This window comes from Lissotriton vulgaris, unplaced genomic scaffold (genome assembly GCF_964263255.1).
Source record: "Lissotriton vulgaris unplaced genomic scaffold, aLisVul1.2 SCAFFOLD_1151, whole genome shotgun sequence".
Lineage (NCBI taxonomy): Eukaryota > Metazoa > Chordata > Amphibia > Caudata > Salamandridae > Lissotriton > Lissotriton vulgaris.
Genome location: NW_028244127.1, coordinates 439,736 through 462,970, shown reverse-complemented (window position 1 = coordinate 462,970; position 23,235 = coordinate 439,736).

The following is a 23,235-nucleotide window of genomic DNA, read 5'->3' as shown; positions in this document are numbered from 1 at the left end:
CGTCTACATTTGTCAGGCATTTCGCAGAACAGCGATGGCTCTCTGCAGATGACTGGAAAAGAACATATAATCGATGGACAGACAGTGCAGCAAAGCGTGCCCCTAGCGTCCACTCCCTGTCAATGCACAGTAAATAATGGGCGTGTGACACGGCAGGAACGCAGCTCAGCTACTACTTTTAACATTCGCGTCTCCACAGCTAATAGTCACAGTGCGCCATCCTCCAGCTTTCCAAACAGAGCTGACAATATTATATCTTTGCGGCTCCCATGGCAACATATCCCTGGCAGATCTGTGCAAGCTTTCATTACTCATTGCTGGGAGCTTCGCCGTGACCAACATACTGAGGATGTGTTTTTATGCTCTCTAGCAGCAGCACGCGCAACAGGCCCGGCTCCAGGAATTTTTATTTGGGTGGGCCAAGGGTGCATTTGGGTGGGCCACTGGGGCTCGATTTGTCGCATATATTTCTGGGCAGGCCTACTTCGCGGCCCTCCTTTATCTCTTCTTAGTCTTGCAAGGCCCAGCAAAACACACTCTTTTCCAAATCTCTTTCTAAATGTCATCACTCTCAAAAAGTGTTTTTTCCATGTAATGTTCCTTTGATGGGAAGAGGAGGTTTCTGAGGTGGGAAGATCAGGCAAGTGACACTTCTCGGGCTCCCCCTGTGCGAGCCTTCAGGGAGAATCCCTCTTCATTACTACCTCCACCTGACCCCAGATTTTGCAACATACTCCCTTACAGTCTTGAATATCCACTACTCCTCTCCAGTGCACCTTATCTCACAGCTGACCTTGGGCCCCAGCCCCATATCAGGCACCATCGGGCTCCACTTTCATTTTGCCCGGTAAAAACATTAGTAAAATCACCTTTAAACTTAAAACATTGAATATAGCAGTAAATATAATTAGCACACACTTTAAAGTATGTTCTACAGTAGCCCTTATGACCCGACTGCTAATTAAATAAACACAAAACGAAAGGCCATGACTGATGCGAAAGTCTTTTTTGGCACGGCACCATTAACCTCTTTTTCCGTAAATACCTTTACTACTACCTTCCAACAGTGCCCCTCATCCCTCCATTATCGCCCCTATTGACCTCCTCCTCGGATTTCCTCACACCACAAGTGCCCCTCATATCCCCCATAGCCCCTCCCCTTCATGACCTCCTCCTCGAAGACCAGTACCCCTTATCTCTGTAGCCCCTCCCCCTCATGACCTCCTCGTCTGACTCCCTCACTACCACCCCCACCAGTGCCCTTCATCTCTCCCTAGCTCCCCCACCCCATGACCTCTTCCTCAGACTCCCTCACTGTCATCCTCTACCAGTGCCCCTCATCGCTCCATAGCCCCTCCCACTACCTCCTCCTCGGATTCCCTCACTGCCACCCTCCAACAGTGACCCTCATCTTTATGTAGCCCCTCTCTCATATGCATTTCATTTGTTGTATAGCGCTACTCATATCAGTGTAGTGTGTGTCAGTACTTTACATCACACACACATTATACAGCGACAATGAATCATACAAGTATGTAAATCAGCCTATAGGGAATGTTACTTAAGCAAATGAGGATTACAAGGTGTATGAATCACGTCATCCATACTGGTGGGCAGTATATTTTAAAAGGGTTTGATATGGGGAAACACAAACTTAGGATTTAAAGAGTATTTCATGGGGGTCAGCTTTACTGATAAAAATGTACATCTGCCCAAACATACTCATTTTAGCAACATTAGAATAATGAAAGACTGAGACTGAGTAAGTTCTAACTATATCACAAAACAAAAAAAGCGAAGTTTTAACTATACCATTCATGTTTGTAGGCAGCTCTTTGGTGCACCCCTGTGGCAACTGTCAGGTCTGTGCGCAAACAACGAAATCATTGGAGATCGATATTGGCACTGCAAGACCGTGGAAGCAAATAAAATTTACCAATTGCAACAGTGATCATGTGATCTATCTCATTACCTGCCCCTGTGGCTACAAGTATGTGGGCATGACCACACGAAAGGTCCGCATACGGATATCTGAGCACAAGAGTACCATCAGGTGTGCCAGACAAGCCACAAAATTAACTGCTCATTTTCTAGAGGCAAAACACCTAGCCACTGAATTCCAATGGACTGTTTTGGAACAACCTTTTATCCCAAAACACACAGCAGATGTGACTAAGTACCTGCTGACGAAAGAACAAAGATGGGTGCTCAAATTGAAGACTCACAAAGATGGTTTGAATGATGATATTCCTTGCTCTACTCTGTGATTCAGCCCTAGAGAACAGTAGGGTCTTAGAACATCATGTTCCTGTCTGGACACTCTCCCTTGCTTTTACACACTGGTCGTATAGTATACACCCGTGAGAGTTGGTCCATTTTGCCAGTATTTAGCCCTAGAGATCAGTAGGGTACTGAAATCATGCTCTTGCTTGGACACTCTCCCTTTCTTTGACATTTAACACACTGGTCGGAGAGAAAACACCCTTCAGAGTTTGTCCATCTTGACTGCATATGGGGCTTTCTCCCTTATTTTTTCAGCTGCTCTCTCTAACACTCACTATTTTGAACTTATTAAAGCCGGACTGTATTGATTGACATTTTTGCCACCAATAGCGATACAGGACCTTAGGCTGTGTACCCTTTTCTAGCATCTTGCCCCCACGGTACCTCGCTCGCGTTGTGTTTATAGTCAGTTTACACTCGTCTTCGTGATGTGTTTATCCCCGTCTCCATGACGACTAAGTGACCGATCGACCAATGACCTCTCCCGGTCTCTAGTCTAACAGCCAATGAGGACGCAGGCTTGTTCGACTCTGAACCTATCACATGAGGCGGTGAAGCGCCCCACGTGACTACTCGACCAATGGGAGCGCGGCTTATTAACAGCCTCACTCTGGCCTTCCGGTACCTCCCCAGTCGGCCAGGACGCCGGCCCTGGAGTACCGACGGATAGGTAAGAGAAGTCCTTTCTTCTTCTTCTTTCCGCAATGCTGCGCATTTCCAACAGAAGGTTTCTTGCCTGAAACGGGGTCTTGGCTCCGCTACCGCTAAGTACGGTTATTTTAAGATACTAATACCATTCATTATCGGCTACCGGTAATAGGAAGTGCATTGTCCCTGTATGTGCATACTGTGTCTGACATGTGATTTGCATGTTTTCTAGAGCGGTGCTTCATCTTCCCCTGAGCCACTGCCAGGTGGGGTGAGGCCAGTCTACCTTACAGATCGAGGTAAGGACTGAAAGACATTTGGCTTATGAAATTTCTTTCCAAATGAATTAACATTGGGCTATACTAATATGAAGTGCCTGTATATCAATACACTGAGTGTGATGTTATGTTTGATCCACATGAAATGGACTTTCCTGACAGCCCATTGGATAATGATAGCTACACTTAACCCTCTTCTCTTTCCTTAGTGATCAACACAGACTTTAAGGGCACCCGGAGCATTCAGGTGACCATGTGCACTTGTTTTTGTTTTCCTGGTGTCACCCTTCACTTCACTTAGTCCACTTGGTGCAGTAGCTTTAATTGTATTTTGGTCCTGACGAATGCAAGGACGCAATAGTCCCTTGATTGCAGAAACTAGTCGACCACTTTTACCTCAGGCGGTCTACATAATCAGACAGCCTTAGGTTGCACTTATTTTTAATATTGGTATGTTAGGCACACATAGAATAAATTTTGTCAAGTGCTTTCTCTAAACCAATTTTAATACACTTTTCTCTTGGTTTTCTCACTCCCTCACTTTTTCTAGCACTGCACACCCCAGTCCCATGTCTTTGGCCACTCATAACATCGAGTGGCACAACACACTGTCATTGCCTATACCTTTGAGGAACCCCCTTACCACCGGGTTGACCTCTGATTGTGGCATCGATCTTCTCAGAAGGGTGGTACGGATAAAATCCCAAATGATGAAGGGCGGATCCATATGATGACTGATGGGTATTTTCCTCATCCTGTTGAGAGCCTTCTGTGACGCATCTCTTTAGAGGTCAGGGATTGGTTGGCTTTTCTTTACTTCTGGGCACATCTTTTTGAGACCCTCTGGTACCTTTGTTGTTTACAGACAGTTCATTGATCACTGTCCTATGTTAGGATTGTACCTTCTGAACTGCAAGTAACAAAAGGATGTCTGTGACAAAGGCAGTAACCCACTGAGCTTCCACATAAAATACAGTTCATCTGCATTTAAAAACTACTAACAAACAAATGATTGCTCTCCAGCAGGATCATTAATCACCAGCGTTATCTGGGCATTTTGTATCGTTTTATTGTTGTCCTGCATTGGCCAAAATATTGATAAAAACTGTTTAAATGAAGCTCACACGAAGTATGTGTCCTGCTGGGCCTGTGCAGATTTTAAAAAGAAAAAAAATGTAGTAAAACATTCTCTTACCTACTCTATTAGTCAAACTTTGTGTCACAGCCTGATGTGATAAGCCACTGCAGGGGTTAGGAAAGGTGACTAGGAATAAAAAAACGTATTTTCTCCTGCGCTGCATAGAAAAATAAATATCAACGCAGCAGAACAGTAGAAAAAGGTTACCAAAGGTTACCGTTGGCAAAGAAAGATTTGTCACCTTTCACCATACAGAGATGAAGGGGTGAAAAAATAAACAAAGCCTCATTAACATGTTAATGGTCTTTAAAGACCTGTTAAGTACTTGGGTGGGGGGCGATGATAATCTCTAATACTGTCTCTGTGTGCGAGCCCGGGAATCTGTCTCGGCCCGGGCTGACAGACACGACCTGTGTGTTGCACGCCTGCCTTCAAGCCCTCACTGCCAGGGCCAAGGCTCCTCTTTGGGTGGGCCAGGCTCATGTTTGGGTGGGCCTGGCCCACCCGGCCCACCCTCTAGAACCGGGCCTGACGCGCAAGAGGTGTTCTCTCTAAAACTTCCCTGGACAGCAGTGGCGTCGCAAAGCTAAATGGGGGAGGGGAGGAGGGCGAGGGGGGGGGGGGTGGGCATGAGACACGATGTCCTGGTAAAACGACCCACTGAAAGGTTTATTAGTTGCGTTTTAGATTCTTCAGAGAAAAGCCCATAAAGGCGCTTAATGGGAATACTAGATCGAGATCAAGACGGGGGTCAAGGGTTGCTAAGTGGGCCAAGAACATTTAAGGAGATGACAGAAAACTAAATGTTGAAAACATTGGAAATAGGGAGGCAACAAACAGAACAAAAAGAGAGAGAAAGGTAACAGGGGAAAATAAGATGAGAAAAGACACAAAGATTGGAGGTAGAACGCAGAAAGGATTTAGGAAAAGGCAAAAAGAAAGGGTGAAAGGAAGAGAATATGAAAGGAAGGAACCAACACAGGAAAGACGTAAAAGTTGAAGGATAGACGAAAGGAAGGAAGGGAGAGTAGAAAGAAGTAAGGAAGAAGGGGGCAAGAACAGATGGAAGGGAGGAAGGAAGCAGGAGTACTGGATAGAATGGTGGGCGGATGAGTGCAAGAATGGATGCATGTGTGAACTGATGTTTAGAAGAGTGAAAGAATGGATGGAAGTGAGAAATGATGGAAGAATGGAAAGGAGAAGGATGCATGAATGGAAGGTAGATGGAACTATTCTAGGAAGCGCCGATTTTCCTGATTTGTGTCATTAGAGGTTTTGTTATAAGTGGAAGCTATTTTAATTTTCTGACAACTCCCTTGCTGCACAGTACAACAGGCCAAGACATTCTACCTGAGATAGTGGCCAGGTACTCCCTGACATGGCAGCCTGACTCACAAAGGTGTAGCCAATATTAGCAACGTACTCGATTCATATGCTTTGCCTACTCGTCTGAGTTCATTACAACTGTTTGCTAATTTCCACTGGCGGCTCATTAAAGCAAGCAAAACCGGATAAAGTAGCACACAGCACATCTTCCCCAAAAAAGTCTCATGATGGTGTCAGCAGAAAGACGTTAAAGGTTAGACTGCCCCATCAGTCGTGAATACAGTTTGACAAGACATTGGCAGAAAATGACATTCAACATGTTTGTATCAGTTACTCAGATTCTCAAACAGTAATGAAAGTAATGCAATAGTATCTACAATAGGCCGCCAGTAACAGGGCAGGCTGTAATCCTCACATCATGCAACAAGGATATAGGGTATTTATTTAGTCTCTGCCTGCCTATGGGAAGTGCACATTATATCAACCTATTGGGAAAGGTCTCTGTAGGGTTGTATATGTCAACGATGCACCGAGAGTACAGGACAATTTAGTAATCTCCCTAGCCAGCGAGAAGACTGCATTGGAACCACAGATAGTCGCGGATTGGCTAATGATAACAAACTGGAACACACTGTCTTGAAGGAATACATGCAGACCAGGCCTTATCTGCTTTCAACTAGGTAAGCCAGTCACGAGCTTCGGAAAAGACCGCAGAGATGTGTTCCCCTTTTCCAGACTTCTAATTCTCAGTAGGTCAATAGACACACTTCTTGGCATGAGACATATTTGTGCACACAAGCCCACAATCGGAAGGAATGGTTCTGTTATTTGTTGTGCTCCTCATGCAATAATGAAAGTAATGGACAACAGAAGTCACAACAAAGAGTCAAGAGAGCCGGCAGTCCGTGGACTCTGATGTTAGGGACTTGGTGTACCAACTTCCAGAACTTGACATGGCACTGACTCAATAACCTAAACAAGCATTGGCAAAGCCAACAGGTCTCGTCTATGCACGGGCTATAGGCTTTGCCAATGTGTTTAAGCCATGTTGTACACCACCATGACTGCTGTTCAGCATGGCTAAAAGTTAGTGATGTACAGGTGAGTGTGGTGCAGTGCATAGAGATGAATGGCTAAAAGTGGAGAAGAGTGTTGTAGAATGGAGTGGCATTGAGTGTTATGTACTAGAGTGACACAGAGTGGCATACATTGGAGTGGTATACAGGGGAGTGGCATACAGTGCACTGGGGTAGTGTGCATTGGCAGAGTATAGTGGGGCAGAGTGCAGTGGCATAAAATTCAGCGGCAAACCATTCAGCGTCGTCTAAAGCAGTGGCATAAATTAGAGAGGTGCATGGTACAGTGCAGTGGTATGGAGTGAAGTGGCGCAGAGTGGACTGTTGCAGAGTAGTGTGCAGTAGAGTGCAGTGGCAAGGCTGACTTGCTGTATAGTGCAGTGGTGCATAGTAGAGTGGTGTAGAGTGGAGTGATACAAAGTGCAGTAATGTAGAGTGCAATGATACAGAGTAGAGTAGCATAGAGTGAATTGGTATAGAGTGCAGTGGTGCAGAATAGAGTTCAGTGGCAGAGAGTGCAGTGTTGCAGAGTAAAGTGTCATAGAGGGCAGTGGTGTGGAGTGGGGTAGAGTGCATTGGCATAGAGTAGAGTGGCATAGAGAGCAGTGGAGTAGAGTACAGTGATACAGAGTAGAGTGCAGTGATGAGTGCAGTTGCACAGAGTGCATTGGCATAGAGTACTGTAGTTTATAGGAGAGTAGCGTAGAGTGCATTGGCACGGATTAGAGTGGTGCAGAGTACAGTGATACAGAGTAGAGTGCAGTGGTACAGAGTGCAGTGATGAGTACAGTTGCACAGAGTGCATTGGCATAGAGTGCAGTGGTTTAGAGTAGAGTGACGTAGAGTGCAACAACATACAGTGGAGTGGCACAGGTTGGCGTAGAGTGCGGTGGTGTAGAGGAGATAGTTTCAGAGTGGAATGAAGTGGCGTAAAGTGGAGTGGTGCAGGGTAGAATGCAGTGGTATAGAGTATAGTGTAATGATGGAAAGTGGTGTAGAATGCAGTGGCATAAAGTGCAGGGGTGCAGAGTAGAGTGCATTGGCATACAGTGCAGTGGCGTAGAGTGCATTGTTGCAGAATGGCATAGAGTGGAGTTGTACAGAGTAGAGGGGAGTAGCCTAGACTATAGCGATGCAGAGTGCAGTGGCAAAGAGTTCAGCGACGTGGAGCAGAATGGCATAGAGTGCTTTACTGAATTATTCTGGTTCTTGCACCTCCGTAGTTTTAAACATGCCTTTGCAATGCCAGGAGAACAGGTATTTTATTTATGCAGTATTTTTAAAAAAGCATTGTCGAAAGAGGAATGTGCGTTATATTTTTAAGTGGATGTATAATATATTTGACTTATAATAGATACATATACGTACTCACTACATTAGACAGCAAATATTAAAATGGGATTGTGTCGATTGTAAATGAAAAAGAAAGAAAATTACTTTGTGTTTTTAATTATTATTTAGTCATATGTTTGTTTAGTTTAAGAGTGCAAATTTTGTAACTGTAATGTATTATAAAGTTAATAACCCAGAAAGAGAGTGATAGAAGAGTCTTAGTAGTAATGTGATAGCTGTTTATTACATTTTGTAATTATTTTCTGAAAGTAGGTTTGAAGTGTAAGTAGATGTTGAAGTTTGTCCCCGTAAGTGGGTGCGGGTGTGGGGAAAGTGGAACACATTCCGAGGGAACATATGCCCCCTCCCCCCCACATTGTAAAAGGGTAGGCAGATTTCAACCGATAATCTTTAAGTATTGCCCGGCGTTAGTCGCCTCTCATACCACTCGAAATTATCAAACAAAGAGGCAGGCGCTGGAGACTGGAAGGCAGGAAACAGAAGTTTATTCAGTCGGAGCAGAACACATCAAATCAGACAACAGGGTATCGTCTCGAGGTGCTCTAACCGCATCTTTGAGGCCTGGCCTCTTATACACAGGTTTATGGCTGAAACACATTCTTGTTAATATTTTGATGTATGGAAAGACATCCTCGGAATCCCCGTTTCAAGCCCGTTCCCACACACATCTACAGCAGAAGTCCCCACCCCGATCTCAGTAGGTGATGACTGTCGCGCAGCTGGACATTCCGTAGGTTCCCGGAATGTGTGTGGCTGATCGGATCTCATGGGGTGGGGGCTTTGATCAGTCGTAGATCCTTTGAAGAGGGACAGCTTCCTACTGTAGGGGGCAATAAACTGCATCAGCAGGACGAGGTGATGGCCTGGGATCGGGTCGGACAATCGGGCACAGAGGAAGGGGGTTTATCAAAGGATGTGTGATCATGAAAGGGATGGAGGAAGGTGTTAGCCGGGTATGGGATGTGGCTCCGAGGCAGGGCCGCGCTGAAGGGGTGGTTTATGGCCAAGCATGTGAGAGCGGGGGCTGTCAGTGCGTGGGGGATGCTTGCGAGGTCAGAGAGGGAGAGAGAGAGAGACGCGCTGGCTATCGGCAGTGGGCAGAGAGGCCATGGCATTCAAAATGGCTGCTACTTTCGCGCACATATGAGCCTGGAAGAGGGACAAGATGGCGCCGATAATGTTTACGCCGCAATCTAGATTTTAACAACATGAGGAATCTGACCTAGATCTAAGTGACTAACGCACACAAAATACCACAAAGTCACAGGGACAAACTTATATCAACGATTAAGAAATGCATGTTTGATGAGTTGAAATGCAATACGCACCTGAACTTCGCTTCCTCCGATGAGCTACCTTATACACTGTATACTCAGGAATTTGTTAATGTCATATGTTGTCGGAAAGTTTGTAAGCATATAACAATAAAAATTTAAAACATAATAATAATAATAATCACATGGTAGGCAGAAGGGAAGCTCCTAACTTTGAGCATTTTAATCCAATACCTTTATGGCTGAGAAATGTCTATCATGCTGCTGCCCAACTTATCAAAATCATAACGAAATTCAATAATTTTGCTTCTTCTTCGAAAGAACGTCACAGGCTACCTATACAAGCGTGCATTATTTACAAAACATAATAATTACAAAGGAAAAGTCTCCCCTTTGAGTCATCCAGCTAATTAAATCGGGCTTAAATTGATCACCCAAAATTGCCCGGTCCATAAATTAAATGTGGCAATTGAATGTCATACATGTACTACAATTTTTCAAATGGCTATTTTTTTTAGAGCGGTCGAACATCTTTATTCCACCCATATTGGCTGGCAAAGTCGTCCAGCTTTTATTCGCAAGCTGTGAATGTTTCACCTCCGCTTGCCATGGATCTTCAGAGTTGTCAATTGATTAATTTAACTTACTTCTCTTTGCCTTACAGGCAACTAATGCAAGGAAACATACTCTACACACACCATAAAGTATAACTCTACTGAGCACTAACACACATCATACTGCAAAAGTGCGTGAACATGATTTAGTGTGAGGCCGTAAAAGAAAATCGTCATATTCCTTGAGAAAGCAATAGCACCAAATCCAGGGAAATGACCACCTTCATACGGTCAGTGCTGTGAATTTCGAAGTTGTGTCAATTCCTCTAGTGAATTATGATCCAAACCCAACACTTCCCCCAGAAACTGTGTGTTTGCCATTGACACTGCACTCAATCTCAGGCCCATAGTTTAAAGCAGTCTACAGAAACACCTATTTATAAATCACAGCATAGATGTACAGGGCACAAACATTTCAGAAAACATATTTCATTTAGTTAAAATCCAAGCAAATTAATTCCAGCTGAATTACACATTGAAACCACACGTGAAGAAAATCACAAATATAACAACACAGGCAACAGACATGAGCATAACTTACAATGTCCCTACCTGTCACAATGATACACCAAATGAAAGAAACAGGAGACTTGCAAATAACTAGTGCAGGCACTTTGGTGTATACAATCATAGTGTGCAGAATGGAATTGACACACAGTCACACTTGATTAGGTATGGCCAAAATAGACAATGCAATGAAAATACCAGGGGTCACCACATGTCATCCTCATGGATTAACAGACTAATCTTGGACAAATGTGTATCCAGTCACTGATGCTGACATATGTAATGATTTAGATGCATGGGGTGCTGAAAAAAGCACATACCAAACACACTACACATCATTGGCACAGGATGGAACACTACTAAGGATGCTGGTGCCATCAAACTGTACCCTTATATAAGGGATTCAACAAATTGCCCCTGGGTAAATGCTTTATTGGTATTTCTGCGGTACAAAAGGGGGTGGTGATGGACGGAGCATCTGAATCAATCAAACACTCACACCCAGTCAAAAGATCTGGGTTTAATCCATCACCGTTCTTTAGCCCACTCTGCCACCCCAGTTCAGACATGGCTATATGCAGATCAGTCTGACCCTGTGCCTCATGGGAAAAGTCCAGCCCGAACCGCCAAGCCATGTCTTGCCTGGACCGGAAACAAGCTTCCGAGGACCGGTTTCTGGCATTTCAGCCGTCTTCAGCCCGGCTTGCTTGAATCCAGTGGCAAAGTGGGCAAGGGACTCACGTCTGAGCATACCCTAACACACTTATGGCGGCCAAAAGCGGAACAAAAGGGGGTGGTGATGGGCGGAGCATCTGAATCAATCAAACACTCACACCCAGTCAAAAGATCTGGGTTTAATCGATCACCGTTCTTTAGCACACTCTGCCACCCCAGTTCAGACATGGCTATATGCAGATCAGTCTGACCCTGTGCCTCATGGGAACAGTCCAGCCCGAACTGCCAAGCCATGTCTTCCCTGGTCCGGAAACAAGCTTCTGAGGACCGGTTTCTGGCATTCCAGCCGTCTTCAGCCCGGCTTGCTTGAATCCAGTGGCAAAGTGGGCAAGGGACTCACGTCTGAGCATACCCTGCCACACTTATGGCGGCCAAAAGCCATACAAAAGAGGGTGGTGATGGACAGAGGCATCTGAATCAATCAAACACTCACACCCAGTCAAAAGATCTGGGTTTAATCCATCACCGTTCTTTAGCCCACTCTGCAACCCCAGTTCAGACATGGCTATATGCAGATCAGTCTGACCCTGTGCTTCATGGGAACAGTCCACCCCGAACCGCCAAGCCATGTCTTCCCTGGACCGGAAACAAGCTTCCGAGGACCGGTTTCTGGCATTCCAGCCGTCTTCAGCCTGGCTTGCTTGAATCCAGTGGCAAAGTGGGCAAGGGACTCACGTCTGAGCATACCCTGCCACACTTATGGCGGCCAAAGCGGTACAAAGGGGGTGGTGATAGACGGAGCATCTCAATCAATCAAACACTCACACCCAGTCAAAAGATCTGGGTTTAATTCATCACCGTTCTTTAGCCCACTCTGCCACCCCAGTTCAGACATGGCTATATGCAGATCAGTCTGACCCTGTGCCTCATGGGAACAGTCCAGCCCGAACCGCCAAGCCATGTCTTCCCTGGACCGGAAACAAGCTTCCGAGGACCGGTTTCTGGCATTCCAGCTGTCTTCAGCCCGGCTTGCTTGAATCCAGTGGCAAAGTGGGCAAGGGACTCACGTCTGAGCATACCCTGCCACACTTATGCCGGCCAAAAGCGGTACAAAAGGGAGTGGTGATGGACGGAGCATCTGAAAGGGCCAGACTGATTTGCATATAGCCATGTCTGAACTGGGGTGGCTAAAGAACGGTGATGGATTAAACCCAGATCTTTTGACTGGGCGTGAGTGTTTGATTGATTCAAATGCTCCGTCCATCACCACCCCCTTTTGTACCGCTTATTGGTATTTCTTGGCATCACCCTCCGTTCACAGTCAACCCCCAAGATGGATATGCACTGATTATTGGTAGAGCATAAATGTCCCAAAGGCTGTTATATCCTTTACAATGTTTCAGGTTTGCTCTGCATCTTTAAGTAGTTTACATGCGGAATTAGCCTGCTCTTGCCAGTGGATTGTGGAGGCTGCAACGCTTCCATTGTTGTGACTCTGTGTATGACTTTGCCTCAGCCTACCGGGCTCCACCAATGTCTCTAGTCTCTGCTATGCTGGGAAAGTGGGTCTGCGCAGGCAAAATTAAGGGGAGACAGTACTTGGTTGGCTGAGGCCAGGTAGAACTTCTTTTATTGATCTTCTATGGGCTCAAAAGCAAGTCCATCACCGAAACAAAGCAAAAAGCCTATTACAAATGCAGCGGTAATCAAGTTGGAGGTAGAAATAACTGCGGAATGAGGTTTTGATGTAGTGTCAAGCCTTTTGAAGCTGCTGTGGGTCTTGTTTGATAACCGAGACTGCAGTTGTGAGTCTTCTCAGAACCCTGTCTCCAAGGTGCTTTGGCCTTGACTGTCCTTTGTAGTTCAATGGGGCCTCACCGACCACTTTATGCTATCCTCTATGGATAAATTCAGGAAACAAGTAATCCCACTTTGGGGCACAATGCCAGTGAAACCAAGGTCAGAACACCTCCCCACATCGCCTTGCAGTTCAAACCCTTCCTTAGACCACAGTGTGTCAACTTTTTCGCACCCAACACCTCATAGCCCTCCTCTTTTCTTCTTTCCCTTGATGCAGGGGTGCCTCGTTCCCTTAAGGTGTTTTTAAGGCAGGTATACATTGCTGTCTGATAGGATCTCTCAAACCTCCATCTTAACCACTCACACACCAGAGATTCAAAATGGGTATGCTGGCTGCTGTAGTCAAGCAAAGCACATATGCTCCCTTCTCCACCAATTAACATATAAAGTCTAAGCATACTTGCCATCAGCGACACTACATGGATGGGGCAAAGGGACCGGTTTTAGGGAACTTGCAGAAAATGTAAAATAGGAGGGACCAGCAGGCAACTTTCCCTGTTCAAGCAACATGTAAACAGGTTTGTCCTGTAGATATAAACAGTTGTTTCCACCACTGTCAGTCCTTCACAGCCTAGTGAACGAATGGTAATCATGCTAAAAAAATACAGGGTGCACATGGTGTGCCATTCCAGAACACAGAGTCCAGTTCTGAGACTCAAACCATTTCCATGCAGTGCATCAGTCTACATGCATGATTGATGTTTGAGGTGAGGCCACAAACAATCGAAAATAACCAGAGACGCACTATGGGGAACTCAAGACCTCCAACCAGAGCTGAATTTAACTCCAAGGATTGCAGGTATGGGTCACTGGCACTTATTTGTCGGGACCAACACTTATTCTCCTGCATCAGATATTTTCTGAGTGAATAGAGGAAAAAACACACCGTTTAGAAAGATGAAGGGAGAAAATGACAACAAAACAGTCCGAAAGGAAGAAAGGATGAACCTGCAGGAGTGCAATAATGGGATGAGGAGGGTCTGGTAGTGGATGAAAGAGGCATGAGCTGGATTTAAGTCTACCAGCCTCGGTATTCGTCGTACTGATATTTAAATGCATTGGCCATAGGCTTCTGAGCAGAGTTTAGGGCACTGGAATTCTCTCTTTTAGAAATTAAGCACTGCCTTCATCAAGCACAAAGATAAAAATGTCTGGAACTTACCTCAATATTAGAGAATTCAGGGTATTGGGTTGGAAAACCGTAAGAAAAGCCCATCTGGATGCCTGTGCTATAACAGTGCCTTGCACTACTGATGAAAGTCCAATCCCTATAAGCAGAGTGTCCTTAGAACTACTTTTGTTCACCCCCTAAAAGCTGTCAGACACTTGAGAGGTTGCAATACGTCTAGACATACACTTGGAACTAAAAAGGTAAGGCCTTAACCTTGAGAGGACCTACACTCTGGCAAAACACTCCTGCTCAAAAGCAACTGATTTCTACTTTCTGGACATGAACCTTTAGCTTATGAAGAAACCGGATGCTCCCCGCCCTTCTCAATAAGTTGAGTGAGAATGAACTGAACTCCCTTGTTGAAAACATCAGCATGCACGATGAAGGTTTGAGAGTAATCAGGGGGCTTCATAACAAGTGCATATCACAGTGCAGCTTTCAAGCCGTTGAAGTCCTTCTGACACTTCACAGTCCAGATCACTTTCCAGAGCTGCTTCCTGGGATTAGAGCTGTCAAAAGGGTTACTGTGGTCCCACTGTTAGCCAGAAGTTACAAAAGTATTTAGTGAGGGCTAAGAAAGCCCTCACCTGGGTCTGAGTGATAGTAACCTCGAAAGTGAATGCTGCCTATACTATTGCCTCCAAGGGGTTTATCTGCCATTCCCCACCTGGTGTCCAAGATACACCACATTTGCCTTTGCATTTGAGAGATATTAAAAATCACATTGTCTGGGGCGTGGCTTAGACACTGAGACAAGATGGCAGCGGACCTCTAAGGTCCGTCTTTTCAAAGAGCTTACAAATCGATTTTCGGCCATTTCGAGACCATGCTCAGCGCTCCCAAAGCTGGTCCCATACATCGCATTTCTGTGGCATACTAATGACCTAAGAGGAAATTCTACACACCCGTCTTCATCTAATTTAGCCTCGCAGACGATTTCCCTCACACGCGAGCAGCTGACATTTTGTCAGCGTGCCGCTCTGATTATATTTTCTCTGGTTCCTTATGCGGCCAACAATGCTTGGATGAGCCTTCTTTTTTTCTTCACCTTTATTCTTGCATCTTTGGAGCGATTATGCTATGGTTCATTCCTGAAATAATGACTTTCCTCAACAAGTCCTTCTCTTTCAAGGACCCGTTCTAATGTTGCTTCGTTACCAGTTTACTTCAAGTCTTTAAGCCCAACTATCCTAATATATATATTCCTTTATATTATTAGTGGGCTTTAATGGCATAATGGCAATATTGGGCTAGCTACACTTGCTTCTTCTGGCACTAAATCCAAAAGAGCCAAAAATGACCCCCCCTCTCCAATCCAGTCATCTCCTAACCCCGTCCCATATACAATTTTAGATGAACTACATGCACTTAAACCGTTTATGAATACCACCAATGAAAAACTGCAACAGATTGAAGACTGAAGGACCAACATGGAAGGTAAAATCTTTGAAATGGAACAACTTGTGGACTAACTTCAAGACATGGCCACTAAAGTACCCTTGCTGGAACAAGAAATTCTAAGCTCAAGCTTCATACAGAAGAACTCGAAAATTGCAACAGAGCTCTGATCTTCTTTCCTTCTGAAAGACATTTTTGCTTGACCATCACAACCTTCAATCCTCGGCTCCTCTTAATATCCAGTGGGCACATCGTCTTGGTAATCCTCAACCTCAATCTACCAGACCACCTGGTATAATATTGCTCTTCTTACAATTCACCAACCTGATGCGTGTATTAAAAAGTGCCAGAGAGAATCGTCTTCTTGTTTAAGACAAAAATAGAAAGAAACACCCTGCCAAAATAAGTATCAAATGGTCCTCTAAGGGATCCAGTTCTGTTAAAAATGGAGCAATATTACCGCTCCCGGTTCCACGTCACCACTGAACGGGAAGGTATGGATCAAAGCACCCGCGGTCTGGAAGCGCTCTAATCTCTACCCTACCCAGGTAAGCCAGGCGCTGACTTGCTTCCCCTGCGCTCCCGTGTTTTCTGAGCGTCACCCTGACGCTTCTCACTGACCTCGCCTTTCCCTCACAGGGTTTCGCCCATCACCCGAACTGGCCTATTGGGGTACAAGGGATATCAATTCAAGCCCCCCCCCCCTCCTGTTACCTGCTGAAATCCAGACGCTGCTATTCTATTATGGCCTCCATCCGGTCAGTATTTAAAAATAAAAAATAAAAAATAAAAAAAAATCTCTCGACAAACTGTTATGCGTCTATCTAGAAAGGGAATGTGCCGAACATTTATTACAGCAGATTTAGGTTTATCTACCCGACTGTCTTATTCAGTTGAATCCATAACCTGGAATTTAGCGCCCCAGACCCCTAATGTATCTGATCATTTTATGCAGGGACCTGTAATTTTTGACATTCACCTAAAAGAAGAGAAAGCGGCGAACCCCTGTTACCATACCTTATTGACTAGACGTGGCTCACATTGTTGGAGGACCATAAGGTGAACATATTTACAACCTTTGATAAACTGTAAAGAACTCAGACTAACCCTCAGACTAATGTATGTAACATCCCAATGCAGGGATTTGTGTCCTTGGTATCCTCTGAAAGGAAGTGAGAGTCGCTAACCCCTCCTCATGACCCTCGCCTGATGATTAGACGTGGCCCGTATTATCCGACTACCACCAGGTGAGCACATTTATGTATCCTTATGCACTCCTAAGCTTCTAAATCAGCTTTTAAACTTTAGCCATATCTTGCATCTAAGACTGTATTTTGTCTTACCTACGAGACCTTCAACCTAGGAATACAAAGTGTCCCACACGACTGACCGCTCAGTAATTAAATAAATGGAAAGGGGCGACCATTCGGTCCCCCCGAACGTATGGCGGAGTACCACGATCCCCCCGGGAAGCCATCTTGGGCGGGAAGCGAGTCTCGGCTGGTATGCCCGAAGCGGCGTAGCCGGGGCGCGCTTTTTCCCGCCCTGGAGTGGGCTGGCCTAGACACTGACGCGGCCGGCCACGCCCTTTGAGGCAGGCAGGGGCGGGTTTACGCCCGCCCTGAAGACGGATAAAAGGAGCAACAAGCCAAGAAAGCATCCTCTTGTTCCTGTGCTCTGAAGCTGCACCTCCTCGCTACACGTGAGCTCGAGACGGAACGAAGAGCCAATTTTGAGCGTGGTAATCTTTCTTTTTTGTCTGTCTAAGAATGCCTAAGAAAGTCGGAAAGCGAGTTACTACCGACCAGATGCTCCGTATGCTCATGAAAGAGGTAACTGATCTAAAGAAGCAGATGGCGGCTAGAGACGGGGAAGGGGGACCGAAACGACCTTTGGCAGGAGCCGCTCCGGGAGGGAAGGGCAAGAGGCCCAGACGGGGGGCAGCTGAGGGAGACATCCCGGTTCCCGATACCCCACTCGAAGGGCCAACTCCGGTGCCGACAGAGGGGAATCCGATTCCCGTGGTGGTCACCCCCGTGTCCGGGGAGGATATGCCGCCCGAGTTGGCAGCACAATTGGCAGCGTGGTTGGGGAAAAATGGCGAGGGCGCCACGGTTGACGACGCACGGGTGTTGATGAAGCAACTGCGTGAAAATAGGGAGGTGGCGAAGGCACCATTGCCAGTTATCACGCCGTCTCCGGCGGGTGGAAAATCGACAGGAGCAGGTCCAGCGGCAGACGCAGCTTCCGGTTCAGGTAAGCGGCCATTGCCGATTGCGAGGGATGAGTCTGCACCCTCACGAAGGGAAAAGTTGGGTCAGCATGTCCCTCTCGCTATTAAGGAAAAGATGTGGGCTGATGAGTATGTAAACATTTTCTCGTTGCTTACAGATCATTATGAGATGGAGCATGTTAAGAGCCAAAAGGAGCTCATGCATCCGAGTGTTTGGCGCGCAAAGATGGCCGCCTTTAAGGTTGACGAAAACATTGGCACTTGGGGCAGGGCATGGGGAATTTTTACCTCCATCATGGGTGAACGTAGGCCCGAGTTGCTGTCCGAATTACCTATTTACCAGTCACGGATCATGGAATATTCTGTATCATATGGGGGCAATCAGTGGTTCTGTTACGATAATATTTTTAGAAAAGCGAAAGAACACGACAAGAACTTGACTTGGGATTGTTACGATTCTGTTTCGTGGTCAAAAATGGAGAGTACTGGTATGTTGAAGTTACCATTGGTAGGGAGTAGCGGGGGTGAGTCCTCACGCCAATATGTTGGGACACCCTTTCGATCAGGTACAGGTAACGACCACCACTCGAGGCCGAACGGCAGCACAGGTAAAAAGGGGATTTGTTGGAACTTTAACAGGGGTAAATGTACGAGGCCCCAGGGGTGTGCAAATTTAGACACGAATGTGGAGGGTGTGGGCAGTCATCCCATCCTGAGTCCATGTGCAGAGCCAAAACGGGTGATAACGGTGGTAGAGGAGGCACCAAACAGGTCTGAAATAGTCCGAGGGGTGCCTTTACCTACTCCGATTGATACCATGGCAATGATTCCTTGGCTCAGCGAATACCCGGATCATGCTTCCGCAGGGGTGTTGCGGAACGGGTTTTCATATGGTTTCCGCATCCCAGTGGGGGAGTTTCAGGGTTTAGCAAAATGTAAAAACCAAATGTCGGTCCTGCAACATACGACCGTGGTACAGGAAAAGATTGGGAAGGAGGTTACTCGAGGTCGAGTCGCCGGTCCATTTGATGAGCCACCGTGTGCTAACTTTGTTTGTTCTCCTTTGGGGGTGGTCCCGAAGAAGGACCCGGGTGAGTTCCGACTGATACATAATTTATCAGCCCCACGTGGTCTTTCTGTGAATGATGCGATAGACCCGGAAGTGTGTTCGGTGCGGTACGCATCTTTCGATGAGGCCGTCGCCATGTTGAATCGCCTAGGGCCCGGGGCGCTGATGGCGAAGTCAGATATTGAGTCAGCGTTCCGGTTGCTCCCGGTACACCCAGACGATCAGCGTCTCCTTGGTTTCATGTTTCAGGGTCACTATTACATGGATAGATGTATGCCGATGGGATACTCTATATCTTGTGCCTATTTTGAAAAGTTCAGTTGTTTTCTGCAATGGGTCTTCACAAAGAGGACGGGTTTTCAACATGTCATGCATTATCTCGATGACTTTTTGTTTCTGGGGGCGGCCGGGGATCCGGAATGTGGACAGGCTTTGAATGAATTTTGTGTCTTAATGAAGCATTTTGGTGTGCCACTGGCACCAGGTAAGACTGTGGGTCCCTCGACCTGCCTCGAGTTCCTGGGGATCGAGCTCGATTCAGGGGAAGGTTGTTTTCGATTACCAAGGGAAAAGGTGTTAAGATTCAGGGCTTCCCTGAAAACGTGTATTAGTGAGTCTAAAGTCAGACTGCATCAATTACAACAATTGGTGGGCCAGCTGAATTTTGCCCTGAGAGTAATGCCGATGGCCCGCCCCTTTTCCCGCTCGATCGCTCAAGCCATGGTCGGACTGAAGGAGGGTCATCATCGCACGAGGCTATCGGCAGAGGTTCGCCAGGACATGCGCATTTGGTTGGCATTTCTGGCGGAGTTCAATGGTCGAATTGTCTGGAATAAACCGGCGGTGTCCTCCGAAGAGCTGGGGCTGTGGACAGATTCGGCTGGGAGCATTGGTTTTGGTGCCATATTCGGCACACAATGGTCGGCTCAAAAATGGCCGTTATGGTGGCATGAGTGTGGGCTGACAAGTAACATTGCCTTTCTTGAACTTTTTCCCATTCTGGTGGCCCTAAAAACTTGGCCTGAGGGATTCAGAGATCACTCTGTGGTGTTTTGGTCTGATAACATGACCGTGGTTGAGTGTATCAATAGCCAGGCAGCACGATGCAGATGGATTCTGAGATTGCTCAAAGAAATTGTGTTATTGTGTATGCAATTGAACGTGCTATTTAGGGCAAGACATGTGCCGGGGGTAATGAATCAAGCGGCTGATGCGCTTTCTCGTTTTCGTATGCAGGCCTTCTGGGGTTTTCTGCCCACAGCGGACCCGGTGGCGGCACCCTTTCCCGAAGCTCTCTGGTCTCTCGGTGCCCCGAACTACAGAACCTCGTGGGAGAGAGTTTAGCACCCAGGACAAGGAAGGCATACGAAGGGGCGTTCCGAGCCTATTGGGCCTTTTTGGGGACTGCTAGGGGAGAGCTTTGGGGCCAGGAAGAGCTAGTAGTAAAATTTCTGCTGTCTTTACATCAGGCAGGCAAATCAGTGGCTACGGCCCAGAGGCATCGGGCCGCCATTTCCTTCATGGCAAGGGCTCATGGGATCCAGGACCCGACTGCGTCTTTTGTTGTGCAAAAAGCGCTACGTGGGTGGCAACGCCTTGAGGGTCGCAGAGTAGATGAGAGGCGCCCGATAGGTTTAGATAGGTTGGCTCTTTTGTTATCTGTACTTCCCGCAACATGTTCATCCCGGTACGAAACAAGGTTATTCCGAGCCGCTTTTGTGCTAGCATTCCATGGGGCTATGCGGGTAAGCGAACTAGTGGCAAAGAACAAGCAGGATACCATGGGGGGACTGTGCCGAGAGCACGTTCAGGTCAGGGGGGAGACAATGACTGTCTCGTTTGTCAGGTCCAAGACCGATCAGGGTGCGATTGGGGACTGCATAATCATACGAAGGATTCCCGGGTCTCCCATGTGCCCTGTGGTTTGCGTGGAGGAATATTTAGCACAAAGGGTGGCATCATGGGGGGGGACCTTGTTGAGACACGCTGACGCCACCCCACTGACGAGGTTTCAGTTTCAGCGGGTGCTTGCGATGTCAATTTCGGCCGCGGGCTTGAACCCCGGCGAGTTTGGGACCCATTCCTTTCGGATAGGGGCTGCTACAGAGGCTACAGCCAGGGGTCTGAATGTTGAACAAGTAAAACGTGTGGGGCGTTGGTCCTCGAACTGTTATAAGAGGTATGTGCGGTTGCACATGTTGTGAAGCTGTAATGATGTACTCACGCTTCTTGTTTTTGTTTGGTTTTCAGTTGCGCAAGCCTACGAGGCGGGGCGGACTGTGCAGTCGACCCGACACCGGGGGGCCAGCGGTCAGACATCACCGGCTGTGAAAAAGGAGGTGTGGGTCGTGGGCCACTCATACGTGAGGCGTGCCGCGGACGTATTCAAAGCAGGTGACATGATTCACGTGGCTGGGGAATACGGGTACAGTGTGTCCTTCTACGGAAAGGGCGGGCTCTGTATTGACCAGTTTCGATCATTTTTTGAGGGTTTGTTAGGGCGGACGAGGTCACCGCCGTCTGTAGTCATAGTACATCTTGGGGGCAATGATTTGGTGACCACTGGTAGACGACTTCTTCTTGAGGCAATGCTTTCCACAGTAAGTTGGTTGGCAAGAAGAGTTCCAGGGTGCACAATTGCATGGTCCCATATGATCCCACGGAAAGTGTGGCGGGGGGCTATTTCGGTTTCTGCTCTGAATCATTCAGTAAGGAAAATTAATAATAAAATGAGTAGATTGTTCCGTTCAAGTACACTGCATTCTATTTCGCATGGTTGTATTACAGGGGACAGTATGTATTTGGGGGATGGTGTTCATTTGTCCCGGATGGGGAACGAATTACTCATAGGAGACCTGATAGCTTGGCTAAAGACTTTATGACATGACCTTTAGGCAGGAGTGTTGTGGGGGGTCCGGATAGCCGGTCAACTATCCGGCCTGTGGCGGTAAGGTCATGATCGGTGAGCAGTAATTGGAAGATCCCTATGGGTGGGCGTCACCCATTACGGATGGGAGCGCTCGAGGGAGGTGGCCATTGGCCCCTCAACGGGGAGGCGGTCCCTTCTAAGGATGGGCCGCCGAAAGGAAAGGAAAGGCGGTCAAGGCCCCTTCCTGGGTAGGAGGGGCTACAGCCCCCTCCTGGGGAATTTCCCGGGGCCTGGACATCTGCGACGGCAGATGTGGTAAGTTGTGTGGGGTTTGGGAGGGGGTCTACGCTACCTTCTAGATACCTCACACGAGTCCTCGGACGACCTTTAAATGGCGTCGAGTTTATTGGGGCCCCCGTCAAGTCAAGGGAAATTGGTAAATGCACTTGAGGTACACCTCTGTGCGGTCGCCCCTCACAAGTGAGGGGGATATGTCTGGTTTAGGGATCTTGACACCGGTTACGACCTTGCCGTTGGCCCTTAAACGTTAGGATGTACAATTTCAAGTTAAACGTTTTGTAGGATGTTAGTTCGGCTAGGAGAACCTTTGTATTAGAGAATATGTTAAGGTTAGCCAAACATCGCAATGTGGAAATGAAATTGTACATTAATATGAAACTGTTATTTTAATGTTTTAATTTTGTTTCATATTTTAATAAATACGGCCGGGAGGGTCACTCCCTCCCGTCTTCCAAAAGTTCAGAACCGTTTCCGGTTTCCCATTCTTGGGGATTGTGTTGAGAGGGGGTGGCGGGTATCTCAGCCATATGGAAAGGGGCGACCATTCGGTCCCCCCGAACGTATGGCGGAGTACCACGATCCCCCCGGGAAGCCATCTTGGGCGGGAAGCGAGTCTCGGCTGGTATGCCCGAAGCGGCGTAGCCGGGGCGCGCTTTTTCCCGCCCTGGAGTGGGCTGGCCTAGACACTGACGCGGCCGGCCACGCCCTTTGAGGCAGGCAGGGGCGGGTTTACGCCCGCCCTGAAGACGGATAAAAGGAGCAACAAGCCAAGAAAGCATCCTCTTGTTCCTGTGCTCTGAAGCTGCACCTCCTCGCTACACGTGAGCTCGAGACGGAACGAAGAGCCAATTTTGACCCACCCACCAGCCCCTGAGGACAGCAAGTGGTTTTGAATAAAGTTTGATGTGGTAACACTAGTTTTTTGCAGGTTGTGATGACTATCGTGATAACTTTGAATATGCAATAAAGAACGGTCGAATTATAATATGTTTTGCAAATAAAGTAATTATGCACTAGTGTTGATCAGTAATCATGCCTTTAATAAAGTTGTAATTGTTACTGTCTTTTAGTAATTTAGTCATTTAGTAATTTAGTTAGAATTGTCGTATTTATTTTGGTCGGGCGGTAAGGTCATGATCGGTGAGCAGTAATTGGAAGATCCC